The sequence below is a fragment of the Vigna umbellata genome, chromosome 1 (assembly GCF_029865625.1).
Source record: "Vigna umbellata cultivar VRB3 chromosome 1, Vumbellata_1.0, whole genome shotgun sequence".
NCBI classification, from domain to species: Eukaryota; Viridiplantae; Streptophyta; class Magnoliopsida; order Fabales; family Fabaceae; genus Vigna; species Vigna umbellata.
In genome coordinates, this window is record NC_142165.1 from 30,588,002 (window position 1) to 30,595,290 (window position 7,289).

Sequence of the window (7,289 nt, forward strand, 5' to 3'; positions counted from 1 at the left end):
GTGGATAGTACCCAGCTGCAAAATAAGTTTTTACTTTTTTAGTTTTATGTTTTTAAAATTAATTTTAGTGCCACTCATGCAGATTAAAACTTAAATATTAAATTTTAAAAGATATGTAAAAAAACTATTTTTTATACATACAAAATGGGGATTATTAATCACTTTACTAAAATATAAAAGAAATGAGTGTTATTAAAAGATATAAAAAAACGTTAATGTCTAGTCGAAAATTAACGATGACACGAATTAATTTAATATAATCTAAAAAAATTAAATGTTATTTCTCCTCGTTTTTGTTCATTTATTGAAACACTTACGTGAAGATAGCACTCGGGTTTAATATTTGTGTTATGTAAAATTTTATATTCATATTTTATTCTCGTATATAATTAAAATAATTTTTTTATTTAATGTCTGTCTCTGTATTAAGTAATAGGTACATTAATATTAATTACTTTTTTATGAAAAATAAAAGTCATTAATAAAAAATAATATTATCACCAAATTTAATGTTAAAATTACATTATTTTCTCTCTCAATAATAAGTAAATTATAATTACATAAATTTTAAAATAGTGTATTAATTAAAGTATTTTAGTCATGAAGAATAAGAGTAACAAAAATGGTGAAATACGTTAGGGTTATTGAGTCCTAATCTGACGTAAGGAATAAAAAATGAAGTAATGGGTGATGTGATGCTGACCTATATTTAAACAAAAAGAAAATGATTGATTCCTAATCTTCTGGCGTGTGACATGGTATCATGCGTGAATCTTATTGCTGTCTTTTCTTATTATCAGATAAACTCATTTTTACATTTAATAAAGAAAAATATTCATGAAGATTAAAAAGTTGCATTAACATATAATATATAGTTAGAAAGAAAAAAAATTGTTATACAATGTAATAAGAAAAAAGAAATGTAATAGGTGTAAAAATAAAAATATATCACAGTACTATATTTTCGAACCAATTACATTTAATTTTGTTTTATAATATTTTTGTAAAGAACTAAATAATCTATTTTTTTATATTTTGTTTAAATTATATTACAATTTAAAATAATATTTATTAATATAATTGATAAAAATTTCATTATTTTATTATGTTATTTTTAATTAAAAATAAAATATTTTCTTGGAAAATTTAATTAAGTGAACAACTTATAATCTATAATAATATTTTTCTTTAAAACTAGTGTTAATTATTATTTAAATAAATTTACAATAATAATAATAATAATAATATGTTTTAAGTCGCAAAATTAGAATTCATTAATTTATATTTTTTTTAAACTTTAAAAATAAATGTATATAGCATTTTAACTCAATAATATTAATTTTTTTTCTTTGTTAAATTGTATTTTAGATTGTATTTGAATTATTTATATTGTTTCACACTTTAGTTCAGTGACAACATAAAACATCTTTTTAACACTTAAGAAAAAAAATTACTTTTGTTGGATTAAAATGATATTCATTTTTAAAGTTCGAGAACCAAAATGCATCAAACATTAAAATAGATAAACACTTCAATTTCGCGTCCAAATTTAGAGATTAAAAATATGGTTAACCCTAATAATAAATATCACTCTTTTAAATCATCATGTGATTCATGATAAATGGTTGTTACATGTAATTTTCGAAATTTTCAATACTTTTATAAGTAGGAGGTAATTGATAGTGTAATAAATTGTAATAACATTAATAGTTGGTTGGTGTAGGATTAAAAAAATTGGGTTTAATTAATAATTTGGTTTCCATATTAAAGGTTTTTATTCATGGCCTTTATATTTTTCTTTTAGTCAACTAAGTTTATAGTTTTTTGAAAAAAAAACTCAATTGAGTTTTTATTTTTTTTTAAAAAAAAAGATTCAACACTTGTTCCCTTAAATTAACATTAACATTGTTTGAAAGAGATATGTCACAAAATTTAAGTCTTTTACGTATCAAAATTTAGGTCATCTTTTACTTAAAAAAGTATCTAGTGTCAAAATAAGAGATTTCAAACTAGAAATTGATTCAAATTTTGACATGTGATAGACACTCCCAAACCATAATAATGTGAATTTAACGAAATATATCACATTCACTCACTATTTCAAATATGTCAAAACGGGTCACCTAATCTTAATTTGATTTAGCCTAGCTTGACCTACAATGAGTTGTTCACTTAGTGAGCCAAACTAACGTGACTTACTTATTAGTGAGCTCAAGAAATTTGAGGTCAATCCACCTACACAGGTCGATTGGTTTAATAGGTTGGTTCACTTAATTTAAAAAGATTACAACACTTTTTTCAATCTAATTTTTTTTAATATGTAACAAAAATTCAAAAAATTCAAGCCTACTTAAAAATTTTTTTTTTCTCTTTAGACAATAAATAAAGGATTCATCCCAAAAATTAAATCATAATCTTAAATACAATATAAATAATCTCAAAAGTCAATCCAACACATTTAAAAACCTATTATTTTTTATATCTGGATATCAACGAGTTTAACTTTGGTTAACTAGCAATTTAGTGGACTGAATCCATTTAGTCCATATTAAAATTTGTTGGTCTTTAACTTAATCCAACTCAAACTCATAATGAGTTAGACTACTCATACGTTTTAACCTATTTTAAGAATTCTAATATTAATATATATATATATATATATATATATATATATATATATATATATTTAAGAAAGACATAGAACGTGTTAAATTAAACTAATAAATCTATAATGAATTTATTTAGGAGTTTGTATTAAACTGGTGCATCTGCAGTTTTAAATGTATAGAGATTACTTTAATATTTGTTACTACCAAGTAGGATTGACCGACCGGGCGTGTTTAGATAATACCGAGTATGTGGGAACGAGTCCAATATGTCCGATCGGGCCTCTCGAGCCGTTTGCTGGAGACAGCGTTTGAATTTTCATGAATGCGTAATTAATAAGGTAACGATCATTGTCTAGTAGTTAAGGTCAGCATTGAACGCCATTAAGAGGTAAATTAATGGATAATATTCTCTAAAATCATATAAATAACAATCGATGGAGAAGGTAAAACCTCTGTTTTTTACTACAATTCGATAGGCTTGCAAAGACAAATTATGACTTGAGCGTCGGAGTGTTTTCTGCAGGTCACCCCATTTTGAGATTGAGAGAGCAAGAACCGGGAAGGAAGGTGGAAATGAGAAGGACCGATCGGTGGAGGAGGAGTGTTCCCAAGCAGTTACAGCAGGAGTTTTCCCCGGTCCCTTTTAGCAGAAACAATATTATTTCTATCAAATTGATAATTAATCAGATATATAGATAGATTAAATTACACATTTAACCTTTTCTATATAAACTACTGCATATGGATATTGAAGTAATATTAAACAGTTCATTTCATCCTCTCAAATAAACAAACTTTATCTTTTACTTCTACACTTAAAAGTATTTTTGTATTCCTTTTATATATTACTATTAATCTCTTTATTCTATACAATTTTTAAAATGTATAAACCAAAAGTAATAAAAAATAGTATAACGACTAACAGGTATTAAAAATATATATGTAGAGAACAAAATGACGATTTTTAATGAGCCTAAAAAATATAAGGTTTATACAACTAGTCAAAATAATTAAGCCTAATAATAATAATAATAATAAAATATATGTATAATTGTATGGTTTTGTTCTCTTATAAGAAAATAAAATCTGACTTGAAATCCATGTTACAAACATAACTTTTACATTTTTGCGTATTATTTAATTATAGTTATATTAATATTAATTTATGTTTCAAATGTTTTAAATTTAATTAGAGTTGAGGTAAATTCAAAGCATAATAAATTCAAGTACTATCTTGCATGTCAATTTATGATCATTCTATGCGGTTATTTTCTTTGTCATGTTTAGTGTAACAAGCTGACAGATTCATGGGTATGTGGCTACTATGTCATGTTGTTGATTAAAACCATTATTCGAGTAGGAATTAAAGATGATTGGATTAAGGTAACAATATATACCTTTCACATATTGCAAATGACATTAAATTTTAAACATTAGTATGCAAACATAATGAAGTTGTGTTATTTTTGCAATGCTACAAAAATCTATCACCTATAACGGATGACATAATGAAGAAGATACGACAGGAGTGGTTAGCGTATCTTCTACAACGATGGAGGTAGGACTCATAATAGCAAGCAATTGTATTTTTTTTCAAGACTTTGATTAGGTTAGTTTTAATAGTTTTAGTTTTGATAGCTTTAGTTTTAGTGTTAGTTTTAATTAGTTCATAGTTTTAGTTTTGAAAATGTGTTGTAAACATTCAAAATAAAAAATTGTGTTGGACTTTTTTGTTTTTTTCAGGTATGGGAAAATTTTATAAAGAAAAAAATTATTAAAACAGGCTACAATTGATGTTTATTAGTACACTAACAAATGTCAATTAATGTCAGACAATACCATAGCCAACATTAATTGACATTTGTTAATGCACTAATATACATTACTTATTGCCCATTTCTAGTACATACAAAATTCATATCATTTTAAATCATAGTTCAACATTGATACCTATAATTAACAAAGTAGTTCAACTTAAAACAAGTATAATTAACTTCCCTCACATGTAAGATTGCTCAAACATCTCTAAAGCTGCAAGCTACCTTCAACAACACAAAATGCTCAATCTATACATAGAAACATCACAAGAACAATCGTATTATATCATAATGATCATTGATCAACATAAAATCATATAGATGACTTAAATAGCACATACACATAGGTAAAAACTCACACACAAAGAGAAAGAAACAAACAAGTTGAGGAAAAAAGCATAAAAGCAACTTACTCTAACGTAGAAACTGATTAAATGGACTTGAAAAACTCCCCACGAGAATTACTCCAATGGTCTCGGATAGTCAAAAAGATGAATATAGGATGAGAACACAAAGAGAAGTCAGAGGGTTTTAGAAAAGTAGTTTCTAAAGAGATAATGCGTTTTTATAGTAATGAAACTCAATTATAAAAATTTTATTTGTACTTAAGTTTTTTAATATTAAAATAATAGAGTCTCAGTATTTTATAGACACTATCAATTCTAAAATACCATTTTCTAGATCCTCACTTTTTATGTCCTTATAAACATTAAATTATTGGTTACAACTTTTTTTCAATTTATATTTTTATATTTTGTATGTAGGAATATATAATGTATAAAATACTTTTGCTTTTAGTCCTTTAAATTTTATGAGATTTAATTTCATCTTTGTACTAAACTTTTAACCATTTTCATCCCAAACTTTATTAATAAATGAATTTAGTCATCACAACTAAAAAAATTAAAGATTTTCTAATGTGGCAAACGACATTGTCACTTGTCATCACGTGTTGAAATGAACACACATGTGTCAACATGTGAACATACACGTGTCAACTCTATTTGTCACATCAACAAAATGTTATTGTTGTTGATTGATGAAAACCAAATTCATTCATTAACGAAGTTTAAAGATAAAAATAACTCAAAACAAAAATTCAATTTTATATATAATTAAAAGATTAAAAACATATTTAATTATATAAATATATATATATATAACTAAATAACTAACCAACTAATTTAACTCTTAATTCACTAATTAATTCATTCAATGATAAAACTAATGAAAGCTTATAAATATTAGTCTAGAAATATTATAGAGAAAATAAAGTTGTTTATTCATTATTATAAATGAATAAAATATACATAATTAAATTATTATAAAAGTAAACTCAAATCTAAAATAATTTCATATATCTTAGTTGTATGATTATTTAGAGGAGTTAAACTAAACAATATTATAATTTGAGTCAACTATCAACCTAAACTATTATAAATTTTATTAACTTGTTTGAGCTACATTGAGTTTTAAAATATATATTTGGATAATACTATAAGTAACAATTATGTTTAACATTAATTTAATTTTTTAAAATAAATTTTATTAAATTGTTTGAGTTATTACATTGTATTTTAGAACATATATTTCGATAATATTATATTGTGTGTCTAATGCAAATCATATAGAATGTATTTATAGCATAAAACAAAATCAATTATAATAAAAATACTTAATAATTAAGAATCAATGATCCTAATTTTTTAGATTGTGTAACTCTTAATTTTTAGAAATCTATAACATCTGATTATATTTTAACACTCTCCCTCAAACTGGAGTATATATGTCACATGTACCAAGCTTGTTACAAATGTACTCAAAATAAGGACCTATAAGGGACTTTGTGAACATGTCAGCCAACTAATTGCTAGAGTTGACAAAATCAATAGTGATTTTTCAAAAGAACCCTTTTGTTATAATAAAATGATAATCAATTTCAATGTGTTTAGTTCTTTAATGGAAAACCAGATTTAATATAATTTGAAGTGTAGCTTGATTGTTATAAATAAGCATTGTTTCATGGATGTCTCCTACTTTTAGCTATAGAAGTAGTTGCCTTAGCCACGTAAGCTCACAAGTGGTTGTTGCCATAACACGATGTTCTACTTTTTCACTTACTCTAGCAACTATATTTTGCTTCTTGCTTATCTAAGAGATAAGGTTTCTTCTCATAAGAACACAATACCCAAAAGTGGATCTTCATACAATAATCTTATGTATTAAAGGATTCGTGTCACAACATCCCAATGACTATCACAAGGAGCATTTAGAAATTAGCTTATCACACTAAGTGCAAAAGTGATGTTGGGTCTGGTGATAAGATATCTTTTCGGGTCATTCAATGGCTCCCCCTGACCCAAAAGAAGCTTGATATTGGGATCCATAGAAGTATCAAAAGGATGATAATCAAGCCTAGTATATGCCTAGTATATTGGATCCATACTTACATTGATTACTAACAATTTCAAAAGCATATTGAGCAACTTCAATGCCTGAGAAATATTTTAGAGGGCCAAGATCTTTAGTATTAAATTGCTTTGAAAAATGCTCTATGAGTTGTCGATTCCAAATCTTGTTGTCACCGATGATGACAATGTCATCAACATAAACAAACATGTAAATGCACTTGCTAAAAGAGGAGTGAAAAGAGAAGACAAAATTAATAGCCACACACCTAGTTTTTCCAAACTGGATCAAGACAAAATTGAAATGACCAAATCAAGCTTGAGGAGATTGCTTCAAACCATAGACAGACTGTTGAAGCTTACAAACAAGACAAAAATCAATGGAAGCAAGAAAACCAGGAGGTTGATCCATATAAACTTTTTGCAATTCACTATATAAGAATGCATTTTTAATA